Here is a 16,581-nt window from a genome sequence, read left to right on the forward strand (position 1 = left end):
TCTACAGGGAGAACAGAAGGGGGCCAATGATGGAACCCAGAGGGACACGAACATGAAGGATTTAAGGTGGAGAGGTGGTGGCAGAGCCACAAACTGTGAAGGAACGGTTGGTGAGGTAAGAGGTAAACCAGTCAAGGACAGTGCCAGAGAGGCCAATGTTTTGGATTGTGCAGAGGAGGTGAGGGTGATTCACAGTGTCAAAGGTAGCTCATTTTTTAAGAATAGGAGAGACCAGAGCATGTTTGAATGGTGAGGGAAAGATGCCAGTAGAAAGGGATAGGTTAAAGAGGTGAGCAAGGTGGGAGTAGACAGTGGGGGAGAGGGAACAAAGGATTCAGGAGAGGAGGGATTCCAAGGGGCAGATAGAGTTGGGAGAGGATGAGATGATGGAGTGCACTTCCTCATCTTGAGAGGGGAAGAAAGAGGACAGGGTTATATAGTTGGAGGGAGAGGATGATTGGGGTGGGTGGGCAGCAGAGGGGGGGTGAGAGGAGATATTTTGATGGATTATTTTAATTTAAGAGAGGAAGGAGAGGACAAAGTCAGTGGCAGTGAGGGATGATGGGGGGGGTGGATGAGGGCAAAGGAGAGTGCTGAAAGTTTCATATAGACGACGAGGACTGGTGGACTGAGAAGAGATGAGTGACTGAAAAAAAGATTGTTTGGTGAGGGAGAGAGCAGCACTGTAGGAGAGAGCAAACTTGAAATAGAGGAAGTCTACCAGAGAGTGAGATTTCCTCCAGAGGTGTTCAGCAGAGCATGCACATTTTGTAAAAATCGTGTTTGTTTGTTGTGCCAGGGTTGGGGTTTAGAGCATTAGAGGGGGACAGTATAGAGGGGGGGGGGCACAGAGTCGAGAGCAGAGGTTAGAAAATAGTTATAGCAGGAGGCAGGCTGGTTGGGGCAGGTCATGGTGGAAAGAGGAGAGAGGAAAGTCTCCAGTGAGGACATCTGGTGATGTTGGGTCTGGGTGATGAGTGGGGAGCGGAGAATGAAATGGTGAAAGAAGGCAGATTGTGGTCAGAGAGGGGAAGGAAGAGTTAGAGAAATCAGAGAGATTACAACAGTGGGTGAAGACAAGGTCATGTCACCATATTGACCTTGTTGACTTTTGGTTTCATAGTACATATAAGTGTCACATTATGACTGAGGGGGTCATTCGCAACAAACGCGAGCCATTCGACCAAAGGCAGCAAGCGAAGGCTAGCCTTCACTCACGGCATGCAGGGTACTTGATTCCCTGCAGGCATTTGGGGGCATGTCACCTGTGTTTTCCTCAGAAAGCACAGACATTCCCCAACCATTGGGCCAATGACTTCATCAGCGGTCTCCTTCTCCCCACGGCCTTCGCAGCGCCAAGTGAGTCGTGGCTTTCTCAGCTCTGCAAGCAGGAGGAAAAGCCTTTGATGGTCATTGTGTACATGGCTGCGTATGCGTTCGCAGCCATGCACAGGGGTAGGGGAAGTGCAGGGGAAGTGCAGGGGAAGCGCGTTTGGCAGGGCTGCGGCATCCTGCATGCTGGGCTCCGAACACTCACAGCCCAGCAAGCAGTACCAAATAAGGCCCCGAGTCACACTTTTGGGCAAATATTATGCTTGTTACTACTACATTCCATCTTGAAACTAGAGAAGGACTGTAATGCTGTCCGAGTTCAGCGGCAGTGCATTTTTTAGGGGCAATCACTTACAGTACAAGGTATGGTTTGGCTCTTTAAGTGATTGCCGCTTAAAAAAATGTCAGCATTACATTCTGGGAATTCAGAAAGATAACTGACTACCGTTAAATTAAGATATCTTCTGGGGCTGTGACCCACCAATCTTTTGGTCTTGACAAAGGGCACAGCGTGGCTCGAAACGTCGACAATACTTTTTTTAGGTGCTGGAGGCTAAGTGTTGTAACTTGCTACCCTGCAGCCACCAGATAAGAGGATTGCCAACCTCTAAAACTACAAGAAAAAAAGGAAATATGTGGGACGCTCAAAGGTAAACAAGATGAATGACAATTTATTAAAACAAACAAGCAATACAAATACATACAGTACAGTTATTAAAAGCACATTAATTGGTGCAACAAAATTATTACCACTGGGATGTGAACACGACCATATATATTAATCCTTTTCTCATCGGGGATATAGCTACCAAGTGGGTCCCAATAAAGTTCTAGTTAGGGACTAGAATCGTCCAAAGAAAAAGACCATATGGATTTAGATGAAGGCTGTTATGCGCATTAAGTTTTGGCAATAAGACACTTTTTTGGTGTACATGTGCCCATGCAGTTGGGGGCAAGGACTTCGGTCTAGTTGATGAGATAGACAGTGTCCGTCCTGCCTCCACAAAGTTCTTGCCGCATGGCAGTAGATTCAAATTGAAAGCCAATTGATAGCTTTTTACAGCCACTGCCAAGCTTTATCAGAGACAAGTCAGATTTTCTGTCTAAAATAAATGACTTAGGTGTGATCCCTGATGGTGTGTGGTTTGCATCCATGGAGGTCAACTCATTATACACAGTGATCCCCCACGAGGGTGGCATTGACGCTCTACTTCTGGCACTCCAGGTTGGCACCCATGGTGGACCCCCGTCTGAATTTCTGTTGGCATTAGCTTCAGTTATACTGAGCAGAAACCATTTTAGGTATGGAAAAGATTATTACATCCAGCGGACGGGAACTGCCATGGGTTCCAACCTGGCGCCCTCTTATGCCAATGTGTATATGGGACACTATGAAAGCACAATTGCCACGCTTTGGCTCGAAAATACTATTGTATAAACGCTTTATAGATGATGTGTTTCTTTTGTGGGATGGCACCAAGGCAGAATTTCTTAAGATGGTACAGTACCTTAATCACCTGGATAATCCGATCAGCTTTACGTTCAATATCGACATGGACAAAATGAACTTCCTTGATGTTACGATCTACAGGGAGGGTCAAAACTTATGCTCAACTCTTTACCGAAAGGAGACAGATCGGAACACTGTCCTATATGCCACGAGTCATCATCCCCCCACTCGCAAGGAGAGTCTCCCCATTTCTCAGTTCCTGAGAGTATTAAGAAACAACAGTTCTAGCACATTGGCAGAGGACCAGCTTGCCGAAATGCGGTACCGGTTTCTTGAAAGAGGGTACTCACCGCACACTATCCAACGCTGCCTAATAAAAGCCCGGGCACGGTTTGAGACAACAGATGTAAAACGTGTATTTGATCAAGAGTGCATGATATATACCTCCACCTTTAACACCAACTCACATCGTCTTGAAAAAGCTGTCAGAAAACACTGGCCTGTGATCACATCAGATGCCAAGTTGCAAAATGTTAGCAAAAAAACCCCTATGCTCTCTTACCGCAGGGGTCCCAATTTGAAGCAGCTCCTGATGAGACCGACCCTGCAGCCGTCTAAAGGAGCCACGAGCTGGCTTACGCAGAGCCGTAAAGGATGCTTCCGCTGTGCAGACTGCACAACGTGTAGGTCTATGTCCTCTGGCTCTACATTTGCACACCCACATAGTGGCAAACCGATACAGATTCGGCACAGATTGACATGTACATCAAACCACATCATCTATACATTAACATGCCCCTGCGGACAGATGTACGTCGGGATGACTACCCAAAGCTTCAGAGAGCGTATGGCGAATCATCGCTACTCAATCCGACAGGCTCTCGACACACACAAGAGTGACAAACCTGTCGCAATACACTTTATTCAGAAGGGAAACTCTATCTCTAGTCTCAAATGCATGGTCATTGACCACATACCTCCATTACCAAGGGGTGGTGATCGGGAACGGAAACTAAAGCAATGAGAGGCAAAATGGATCGCAACTCTGGGGACAGTTACCCCGAAGGGACTTAACGAATACAAATCACTTAGTGTATTCCTGTAAAGTTCTGCTAATTTTGGTAGAATCAAATAGGATACTAGCAAGACATCCTATGTTTAAATAGCCCTGATTCACAGTTTTTAAGTTTTTTATGGGGCGGGCGAGTGTCGACATAATCGACATAAACCCAAAAATATTTTTTATTTTATGTATATATGTATGTCTTGTTTGTAATTAAGTTTTTCACATTTGGTGATTCAGGATTTGCTGGTCCACCATGGAATGGGTGTATTGTATTATAGCTATTTAAATGCATTTACTTTTGTGAGTTTAAATAAGTTCCTTATGAAGTAGATGAATTCACTCTTGTAAATCTAATAGATATCTCTACAGTTATTCCTTAAAAGAAGAGTGAATAAAGAACACACTAAAAAACTATAAATAAAAGGTAACATAAATAGATTATAACCTTATACAATTAAAATAAAGAAAACTCGACAACAATAGTTTTAATTTATGTTTCTTTATTGATAGTAAGATCACATCAAATGAAAAATTCACTCATTCTGTACTACAAATAATATCAACATAGAGAATCATATAACTTTTGAAATAAGGATAATGAATCTGTATATTGAAAGAATCCTTTCAATAATTTATATGGTATAATTAATAAATATAACCACTAAAGAATACTAAAGAAAACCTCCATCTGTTCTTCTTCTTTTTCTATAGACCATGTGTTAAAATGAAATTGTACATATTGTTATGTTAATGTCTTTCCAGTTTGTATTTGCTTACCAATATGTCCTACTTTTTGTAGATGTTTGTAGCGCCCACTGATGAAGTCTCTTAGCGAGACGAAATGCATCGGGCTGTTACTCTCATCCATTATCTAAAGAAAATCCTCTGACAAGGAACTATTTTGTTTTAAAAAGTGTAATTTTAATAAATGTTTTATATATTTGTAAAAATTTGTCTATGGGTGATTGAAGTTAAGGAAAGACAAAGAAATATTGGGCACTATATAACACTATTGTGGTGGTATTGGATGATAGTAGCCTCACTAGTAGGAGGCTAAGTGTTAAAAGCGACCAACTGTAGAATTGTGTAATTAGCGCAAATCTGGGAATTTTGTATTTTATATATATATATATATATATGCAGTCTGGCCCGGCACAGCCTCCTGTAGAGTTGCTTTGTGGGTGCCCGCACTTAGTAGATCATATAGGATGCGGTGTGGGGTGCGGCACTCCAAGAATACACAGATCAATAAGGTCACTGCATTTATTAGCAGTCAGCAACGTTTCAACGCTCCAACGGCGTTGTCATCAGGCTATATATATAGCCTGATGACAACGCCGTTGGAGCGTTGAAACGTTGCTGACTGCTAATAAATGCAGTGACCTTATTGATCTGTGTATTCTTGGAGTGCCGCACCCCACACCGCATCCTATATATATATATATATATATATATATATATATATAACGTGTAATACAAAGTAGCGGCACTCAGACGGGTCTTTTTCAAAAGGTATATTTGAATAAGCAAAACTGACGTTTCAGAGCTCGTGGCCCCGTTTTCAAAGTGAAGCAGGTGAGACAAAGCATACAGGTACATCTTACCTTAAATAGGGTGTCCTTCCTCCCGCGCCGCACTCCGGTCCCCGCCCGCCGTGCACGCTGTGTAAACGGAAGTCAAGCTGACTTACCCGGAAATGACGCAAGAGGAGCGTTCCGACGGGCTTGCTTGAACCGCAAGCTCCTGGTCACCATGGTGATCTCCCTCCTGTAACTGGCGGCGTCTCGGCTGGCTGGGGACCTGCAAGTAGCGATGCAGAATTAAGGCACACTGTACATAGTGCAATATTGTGAATAACCATGAAATAACGATGCTTGATAAAGTTGATATACAATGAATATTGACATCTAAAATAATTATTAAATCAAGTGCATCTGTAAAAAAGTGTTCCAGCAAGTTAGTGACAGGTGATAAAAAAAGGGTGAAAGAAACGTGCACACAAAAAACCACGGTGTAATAAACTGTGTTAGATTGTTGCTGGAAGTCGCTGTGTAATAAAAAACTGTTGTTAAAAAACAGAATTGTTAAGAAACAGAAAGGGCAAGGGTGAGAGCGGGGCTAGTAATTGATTATACTGGTTCATGAGAACAACTCTAATTTGTTATAGACATAACTAATTTAATTAAATAGTACTGTCAAAGTTACTGTATAGCAGTTGGGTCAGTCTAATAAGACTGGCTTCTTGACGTTGCTGGAGGATGGACTCAGATTCACTGGGAACACGTTTTCATGTCTACTCGCCGTAGTCGACTACAACAGAGTTCCCAATGGAAGTCTTTCATTCAGGCCGTTTGGGCTGGTAGCATTCAATCTGAAAATCCACCTTGTTTCCAGCCTCAGGAGAGGACATAATATTTAGAACAGCAGACAAAGGGGGCGGAGTGGTGGTTCAGAACCTGACCGACTACACGGCTGAGATCAATCGCCAGTTAGAAGACCGCACAGTCTATGAACATCTGACAGCCGATCCAACTAGCAGCTACAAGAATGAATTGGACGGAATACTGCAAGAAGCTCACCAGAATGGTCTGATTTCGAAAAAACTCAAGCAAGCCCTCACCCAAGAACACCCTGTAGTACCGGTGTTTTTTACGGTACCTAAAATTCACAAGGATTTGACTCGGCCCCCTGGTCGCCCCATTATCAGCGCTCGCAAATCCATCTATGAACCGATCTCCAGGTTTTTGGATAGCATACTACAGCCGCTGATTCTTAAACAAGAAAACTACATGCAGGACACCACCAGATTCCTCAACATCTTATCCAAGTTTCAGGAGATCCCCAATGACACCCTGCTGGTGACAATGGATGTCACCAGCCTTTACACCTGTATCCCCCAGGAACAGGGGTTAGATGCAATGAGAGACTTCTTAATCAACAACAACATGATCTCGCTAGATCTTTCCCTCTTCATGCAACTTCTTAGGTTGACTTTGACCAAGAATTATTTTCTTTTCAATGGTAGCTTTTTTCGTCAAGTGTCTGGGTGCGCAATGGGGAGCTGTGTCTCCCCTTCGTTCGCCAACATTTTCATGTTCGCGGCAGAGAGAGATCTCTTCTATGAGAACCCGCTAGCCTCCAGTAAAATCGTCTTATTAACAAGATATATAGACGACCTGTTTATGCTATGGGGGGGCGACGAACATGAACTCAAAATCCTAGTTTACGACATCAACAGCAAACCCTCTCCTATCAAGCTCACCATGCAATGTTCCAGCCAGTCTGTAAATTACCTCGATGTACTCCTTACCCTGGAAGAAGGAAGACTGAAAACTTCTTTATTTGTCAAGCCAACTGACAAAAATACCCTATTGAAGGCAAACAGCTTCCATCCCATCCCCCTAAAAAAAGCCCTACCAAAATCTCAAATGCTCAGGGCAGCAAGAATAGTGAGCAAACCGGAGGAACTTCCAGAGGTACTCGATACATTTATCACAAAATTTGCTGAAAGGGGTTATGACAGGACATTGCTCAAACAACAAAAAGAAGAAGTCCTACAGTTGGACAGGACCTCTTTACTCTCCTTTAAAAACAAAAAACAAAGGGGAGAGACGATCCCCTTGGTCACAAAACTCAACACTAGCAGTGCGGTTTTGCCCAGAGCATCTAGAGCCTTATGGCCCATTATAAAGACTGACAAGAGTCTGCCTGGACTTTCTAACAAAAGACCCATGCTTTGTTATAAGAGAGGAAGAAGCATCAAGGACCACATTGTCCATAGTGACATCACTGGTTTTGCCGATAGTAGACCGAAAACACACTTCCTGTCCAAGGCACCCGGGTGCTATAAATGCCCGAAGTGCACCACATGTGAATACATGCTGACGGGAAGGACCTACACACATCCTGGCAATAATAAAGTCTACCATATCAACCATGTATTATCCTGCAGGTCAACACACATAGTGTATGTCATCCAGTGTCCCTGCCGGAAGATATACGTGGGCAAAACGGTGAGGCCCATGAGGGACAGGATGGCCTTACACAGGTCTGCAATAAAGGCAGCACTGGAGGGCAAGGAACAATAACAACCTGTAGCCAAGCATTTCGCTACCTGCCACCACAAGCTTAGCGTCCTGAAACATATGGCCATAGATCATGTTCCGGAGTCCATTCGAGGAGGGGACAGAGGGGGTAATCTCCTGAGGCTGGAAACAAGGTGGATTTTTAGATTGAATGCTACCAGCCCAAACGGCCTGAATGAAAGACTTCCATTGGGAACTCTGTTGTAGTCGACTACGGCGAGTAGACATGAAAACGTGTTCCCAGTGAATCTGAGTCCATCCTCCAGCAACGTCAAGAAGCCAGTCTTATTAGACTGACCCAACTGCTATACAGTAACTTTGACAGTACTATTTAATTAAATTAGTTATGTCTATAACAAATTAGAGTTGTTCTCATGAACCAGTATAATCAATTACTAGCCCCGCTCTCACCCTTGCCCTTTCTGTTTCTTAACAATTCTGTTTTTTAACAACAGTTTTTTATTACACAGCGACTTCCAGCAACAATCTAACACAGTTTATTACACCGTGGTTTTTTGTGTGCACGTTTCTTTCACCCTTTTTTTATCACCTGTCACTAACTTGCTGGAACACTTTTTTACAGATGCACTTGATTTAATAATTATTTTAGATGTCAATATTCATTGTATATCAACTTTATCAAGCATCGTTATTTCATGGTTATTCACAATATTGCACTATGTACAGTGTGCCTTAATTCTGCATCGCTACTTGCAGGTCCCCAGCCAGCCGAGACGCCGCCAGTTACAGGAGGGAGATCACCATGGTGACCAGGAGCTTGCGGTTCAAGCAAGCCCGTCGGAACGCTCCTCTTGCGTCATTTCCGGGTAAGTCAGCTTGACTTCCGTTTACACAGCGTGCACGGCGGGCGGGGACCGGAGTGCGGCGCTGGAGGAAGGACACCCTATTTAAGGTAAGATGTACCTGTATGCTTTGTCTCACCTGCTTCACTTTGAAAACGGGGCCACGAGCTCCGAAACGTCAGTTTTGCTTATTCAAATATACCTTTTGAAAAAGACCCGTCTGAGTGCCGCTACTTTGTATTACACGTTATCTTGTTACCTATTGAGGGCACCGAGGGCAGCTGATCTTCAAGAAGAGAGTGCCGGACCGACACAGGAACTTATATATATATATATATATATACACACACAGTCGAACTCCGGCACAGATACAAGTTTACCCCAAACTGCGCTCAACAAATGAAGGGCAGCACCACTGAGGAATCCCCTGTTAGATGGGACCCAAAGTTTTTTAGAGATGAAAAGAAAAAGGTTCAGAGTGCGCTATGAGTAAATACATGGATGTATAAAAGGATAATTTTTAATAAAACTTTACCCCCTCTCTCTGAATCTTTGTATGTAAACTTCAGCTTGATTATTAAAAGTATCCAAGTTGGTACAGTTCCTGCGTAACCGCAGGAACTGGGAATACGGGATATTATTCTTCCATGGCTTGAAATGGTAACTCTCATATTCTAGATAGCTATTGCTATCAACACTCTTAAAGAAAGTACATGTCTCAATGTGGGGTACAGACGGGAAGTTTTTGACACTTAAAACCAAGTCCAAAAATTCTATTCTTAATTTCTGAAAGTTGGATGTAAAGACAAGATTAAAGGAATTGGTGTTAATCTCTTGCATAGACTTATTAAATGAAACTTTATCCCCTCTCCAAATAATAAAAATATCGTCAATATAGCGACAAAAGAAAAAAATATTCGAACCAAGGGGTCCGTTCAAAACTTGTTTCTCCCACTCCCCCATATACAGGTTAGCCAGGCTGGGGGCACAAATCGTCCCCATCGCTGTGCCCCACAGCTGGAGAAACCAATTTCCCAAAAACTTAAAATAATTATGTTTGAGTACAAAGTTGAGGCAGTCACAGATGAACTCTTTAGCCAAAACAGAAACAGAAGGATCTCGGGAAAACACAGTATTAATAGCTGCAAGACCTCCCTCATGAGGGATAGCTGTGTATAGAGATTGAACATCTATACTAGCCCAATGCAGGCCACTCTCCCATTTTATATCTTTTACCAGCTGCAACATATGGGTAGAATCCCTCACATAAGTTTTAAGTTCAGGTAAATATGATTTAATGCGGCTATCAACATATTCTGAAACGTTAGACGTGAGGGAGCCCACACCAGCCACTATAGGGCAGCCGGGGGGGTTGTCTAAACCTTTATGAATTTTAGGCAAGTGGTAAAAGGTTGACAGATTTGGTGTGGGATTGTATATATATTTAAATTACTCTAATGAACGTATTTTGGTGTCAAGACCCTTTTTTAATAGGCTTTCGAGATCTTTTATGAATGCAGGGGTAGGATCTGCACTTAGTTTACAATATGACTTAGTATCACCAAAAGGTGATTTTTTGGTCTGAATTACTCAAACCCTTGCGGCAGCTGGAAGTAATCATCTGTGCCGTTTTACATAGCATTAGGTTATAGCACTTCTTTCCTCCTGTTGTGATTGGATGATCACTTTGTTAAATACTTTGAGCTGCCGGTCACAGGCCACACCCTCTGATGAAGTTTTATTAAGAAAAGCGTTAGGGCGGGGCCTGTGACATCTGCTCTCCTTGTGTCCGGCTCCCGTGCACCCCTCTGTCCTCACGGCGTCCATCGGCACACTGTTCTTGCCTGTGGTATTCCCAGCGGGTGATCGGTGGATGGCGATTGTGCTCCGGAAGGCTGGTAGGAGGTTGCCGGGTGATTGTATATACAAACCTTGTGGTACCCAGCCCACAGCAGTTACTTTTATGAAATGAGCATTTGTTTGCTCCTTATGCCTGTGATTTTATCACTATTTTATTAAAAAGTTGTCTTTTATGCACTATGGAGCGCCCCTCCTGTCTTCTTTTTTGACAGATCTACCACTTCTCCCAGAGTCCAGGGAGTTTATTGTAGGAGGTTACAATCTCCAAACTGGATTTAGTGCCTGCCTTCTAGATCACATTGATCATCTGGGCTTTTCAATCAGCTGGATTTCCTACACCTGTTAGCGACGCAGGTCCACCTCCTCTCTTCACATATCTCTCTTCACATATCTCTCTTCACATGTCTTTTTTGGTGGCCAGCAACTCTGTTCTATTGATGGAATTGGCTTTTTGGCGAGCTTGTAGTTATTCCTGGGCAGGATATCCCCGCTGTTGAAATCTCTTTGACATCTCATCCAACTGTGCTTCCCTTTCTGCAGCCTCACTAGTTGTACGGCAGACCCGCATGAATTGGGACAAGGGCAGACCTTTCACCGTTGCCCTTGGGTCAAAGCTTTCATGACGAAGCATGGTGTTTCGGTCTGTGGGCTTGGTATAGAGGCTGGTGGTCAGTTTGTTCCCCTCTTTCCTGATTTTGATATCAAGAAAACAGATCTCCTGTTCATCTTGAAGTGAGGTCAACTTAATTGGGCTTGATGATTTATTATGAGACTCTATTGTTTCTTCTAAAGCCCTAGCTTGTCCCTGCCAGAAGATGAGAATGTCATCAATATACCAGTAATATAGCCATACATGTTTTCACTGTCTCCTGGAGGACAAAGAACAGGTCGCGCTCGGTTTCCCACATGTAGGTGTTGGCACCTACACCGTGTGGTATCCAGCCCACAGAGTGCATAATCTTGGAATGAGGCTTTATTGACATGTACCGTGGATTTTTTAGTTGTCCCTATTAAAACTCCTTTTAATGCACCATGAATATATATATATATATATATATATATATATATATTTATATATAATTTTTTTTTTTTGCAACTGGAAAACAGTTTATACAGCATATTCCCCTGTAACACTGGTCATTATCTCTCTGTGACATCATTGTTTCATATATTCCCCAAAGTCCTAGGTGATGTCTATAAATTGTGATTCTCTGCCATGTGCAATTTTAACTGGGCTGGAGCACATTCAACAAATGTTTACAATTGTGGCTGCTGATAATTTATTTTTTTATGGTAAAGTATATCATTTTTCTAAATAGTAATAATACAAATGTGTGTCCTTAAATGCTAACATTTAGATTACAAAAATCATATTTTTAATTTTCCTTTTCATTTTTTATTTAACACAGGATTTATTTTGTTTGAGTAACTTATACATTTCACTTCACTTTTATCGTTGAGTTATGTTTAACATAAAGCATAAAACAAGGTTTAATAAATATGTATAGATTTTTCCTTCATAGTCATTACATCGGAACACCCAAAAACTTTTTTCAAAAATACTTTTCTCTCTTGGCCAAAATACTGTAGGTGTGAAAATTGCCAAGCAAACATATGTATTCATTATAATGACCTGTAACCATACAGTATATTGGAAAAATCTTTTTTTTTTTCGGCAACATTTTTTATTTGAGTTTATATAACAAATGTGAGTGACGCTGGCATTTTTAGCAGATATTTTGAACATCTCTCACAGAGTTGTTGGCACTCAATGTTTTAATCCATAAAACTACATGAACTGAAATATTATAGCGGTAAAAAAAATCTGTATATGGCTGGATCACATTTCTTTGGATCATATTATGGTTTTGGGATCCCACCGGAATATAGTTACATGGTTACATAGTTACATAGTAGGTGAGGCTGAAAAAACTATGTTTATAATACTGTAGTGGTATCCTTGTTGTTTAGTATGTTCTGATATTTTAAAGACAGATTATGTTACTTATTCGTACCCATGGATGTTTTTAACCAAAAAAATGTTTATCCAACCTTATTTTAAACGTATTTATAGTGTCTGCCAACACCACTTCTCCCGGAAGAGAGTTCCAAAGTTTGACTGCTCTGACTCTAAAGAATTTTTTTCTTCTAATCGAAACTCGTGCCCTCGCATCCTAGATTCCTTTCTAGCAGAAAAAAGGGTGTTTGACAGTTCCTTATATTGGCCCCTAATATATTTATACATGTTGAGCATGTCCCCCCTTACACATCTCTTCTCTAGTGTAAATAGTACTGAATTACCCAATTCATCCCTGCTTAGGTTATAACTGGCACACTGGTTATGTCTCCCAAGGTTCATGACCTTGCATTTGTCCACATTGAACCTCATCTTCCACTTTTTTGCCCACTCATCTAGATTGTCAAGATCATTTTGAATCGTGGTGACATCTTCTGATGATTTAATAACTCTGCTCAGTTTTGTATAGTCCGCAAAGATGGATACATTGCAGAGTAACCCCATCCCAATATCAATAATAAAAATGTTAAATAAAATTGGCACTAGGACCGAACCCTGTGGCACTCCACTTAGTTCTGGTATCATATTAGATACGGCACTGTTCACAACCACTCTTTGTTCTCTATTACACAGCCGGTTCCCTACCCATCTACAGATATTTGCCACTAATCCCAGGTCCTCCATTTTATTTATCAACCTCTTGTGTGGTACTGTGTCGAAGGCTTTAGCAAAATCTAGGAAAATCACATCTACAGTGTTTCCATTATCAAGATTTTTGCTAACCTCTTCATAGAACCCTAGTAGATTAGTTTGGCATGAACGATTTTTCACGAACCCATGCAGGTTATTACTGAGTAAACTATGAAGGTCTAAATATTCCTGGATACCATCTCTTAAAAATCCTTCAAATAGTTTACCCACTATTGATGTTAAACTAACAGGTCTGTAATTAGCGGGATCCTCCTTTTTTTCCTTTTTTGAATAATGGCACTACCTCTGCTATTCTCCAGTCTTTTGGTACCTTTCCTGATGATAGTGTAGAGGGGAAGCTATTTCCTCCCTTAATTCCATTAGTACCCTAGGATGAATCCCATCTGGCCCAGGTGATTTAGTTGTTTTGAATTTGCTAAGCCTCAATATTATTTCCTCGGTAGAGATATCAATATTGGGGTCCGGCTTTTTCAGCCCATTTGTGGTATGTGTGCGTTCTGGATGCAGTTACAATCCCGGCAGTCGGAATCCCGGCATTCAAATTCCCTACGCCGGAATCCACACTGCCGAAATCCTGACACTTTCTCCCTCTGTGGGTGTCCACGACACCCATAGAGGGAGAATAAATTAGTGTGCCGAGTGTAGCAAGGCACCGGACCCGCTGCGTGGTGAGCGCAGCAAGCCCACAATGGGGGGCGATCCACGTCCCCCCCTTGTCGGGATTTTGCCGGGATTTAGAACCACTCCCGTGCATTCCACTGTCTGTTCTCCCTTAGTAAACACTGATGAGAATAACTCATTGAACAGTTCTGCTTTTCCATTCTCCTCCGTAAAACTTTTTCCAGTGTTATCGGTTAGTGGGCCTATGTTATCCTTAATTATACATTTAATATTTAGGTATTTGAAAAAATTCTTGGGGTTAGTTTTGCTTTCAGTGGCTATGCGCTCTTCATAATCCCTTTTAGCTACTTTTATTGCCCCTTTGCAAATTTTGTTTGATTCTTTGTATTTGGTGAACGCCTCCTCATTTAAGTTATTTTTATAGAATTTAAATGCTCTTGTTTTATTGTTGATTGCTGACCTAACTTTTTTGTCCAACCATGGTGGCTTTTTTTAATGAATTTACCCTTATTTACTTTAGGAATGTATTTAATAGTTAATGATTTGAGTACATTTTTTAGAGTATCCTCAGCATTTTTCCCCTCAAAAACTGTTTCCCACACAATTATTTTTAGGGCTTTTCTGAATAATTCGAAGAAGGCTTTTCTGCAGTTTAGTATTTTTGCTGATCCTTTATGATGTAATTTACTGAAGTTGATTTCCAGTGAAACCATATTGTGGTCACTGTTCCATAGATGTTCAATTACTTTTGTGTTTGAAACTAGATCTATGTTATTTGTTAATACCAAATCCAATAATGCCTTATTACGAGTTGGAGCTTCTACCGTTTGTGTGATAAACTGGTCTTTAAGTAAGCTTAGGAACCCACTGCTTTTTGCTGTTTTACATGTTTCATTTTTCCAATCAATATCAGAAAAATTAAAATTCATATAATTAATACCTGACCCTGATCTGATGATTTTTTGATTTGATTTAAAAGAAGAGACTCATCCCTTTTGTTTATGTTCAGCGATCTATAGTATACCCCTATTAAAATTTTGTCATTAGTTTTTTGTTATTGTTGTTTATCTCTGCCCACACGGCCTCCGTGTAATCTTCCTCTGTACCTATGCTCATTTCTATCTCGCTAGGGACCCCCAATATACAGAGAAGCCTTGACGTGGCTTGAGGGCATATCATTCACCTGCGCAGGTATATGTAACCAATATCTCTTAATTCTATTATCATGTAGTGTTCAAGATTGGTTACTAATACCATTCAGTGTGCTGGGGGAACTGAAGTATGTCTTGCTTTACTTACTCAGTATTAACCCCTCCCTTGCATGCACCTGAATGGTATTACTGAACTAATTGGAGCATCTACCACTATCTGTATGCTCATTTCTATCTCACAAGATGTGAAGTTATTTTTAACATATAGGCACACACCCCCGCCCTTTCTATTTTCCCTGTCTTTTCTGTAGAGTGTATATCCCTCCATGCTTAATGCCCAGTTGTGCGATTTGTTACACCATGTTTCTGTAATACCAATAATGTCATAATCATCCCTAGTGACCACAGTTTCTAGTTCCCCGATTTTACCTGCTAAGCTTCTTGCATTAACCAGTAGGCATTTTAATTTATGTTTATTTTTAGTTGAGTCCATAACATTGTGTTTCATTTCTCCTCTGGACTTATTTGTATTCCTTACTAACTTCCTCGTACCCACCTCCCCCTCAGTAAACTCTCTACTGCCCTCCCCACCATGCCCACTGCCCGACCTATTTACAGTTTTGAAACATCTTCCTATGTCGTTTACTCCTTCCCATACCCTAAGGTCATCTGTACCTAAGAGCTGTAATGAGGTAAGATTACTGTTATTACATAATATTCCTGGAGCACCCTGGGAATTACCCATGATATTACCCCGGACATTGCCTGTAACTATGTCCTCCCCCCTCCTTCTCCCCCAAATTGATTCTTCACCACAATCCTACTATTCTCACTACCCCCCCCCCCCCCATCGCCTAGTTTAAAATCTCCTCCAACCCTCTAACCATCCTTCGCCCCAGCACAGCAGCCCCCTCCTCGTTCAGGTGCAATCCATCACGGCAAAAAAGATGGCGCCTGACTGAGAAGTCTGCCCAGTGTTCCATGAACACAAATCCCTCCTTCCTACATCAGTCCTTTAGCCACACGTTTAACTCCCTGATCTTCTTCTGCCTCCCTGGGCTAGTGCGTGGCACTGGTAATAATTCCGAGAATATTACCCTAGATGTCCTCGCCTTTAATTTCACACCTATTTCGCTAAACTCTTTCTTGAGGACATCCCACCTAGCACTACTTTGTCATAGGTACCAATGTGTACCAATATCGCCGGGTTGCTCCCAGCCCCTTCCAACAATCTGTCTACTCGGTCCGCGATGTGCCATACCCGAGCACCCGGGAGACTGTACAGCGATCACGGTTCCGATAGCAGATTGCCCTGTCCGTTCTCCTGATGATAGAATCCCCTACCACCACTATCTGACTTTGCACCTCCCTGTCTGTCATCCCCTTAGAGCTAGAGGGACCGTCTTTTTGACTATACATGGATGCAGATTGGGCAGCTGTTTAGCCTCCGAGTGAGCGTGACCTTTCTCATACTCTGTGGTTCAC

Source organism: Crinia signifera, chromosome 4 (assembly GCF_055691185.1).
Source record: "Crinia signifera chromosome 4, ASM5569118v1, whole genome shotgun sequence".
Classification (NCBI taxonomy): Eukaryota; Metazoa; Chordata; class Amphibia; order Anura; family Myobatrachidae; genus Crinia; species Crinia signifera.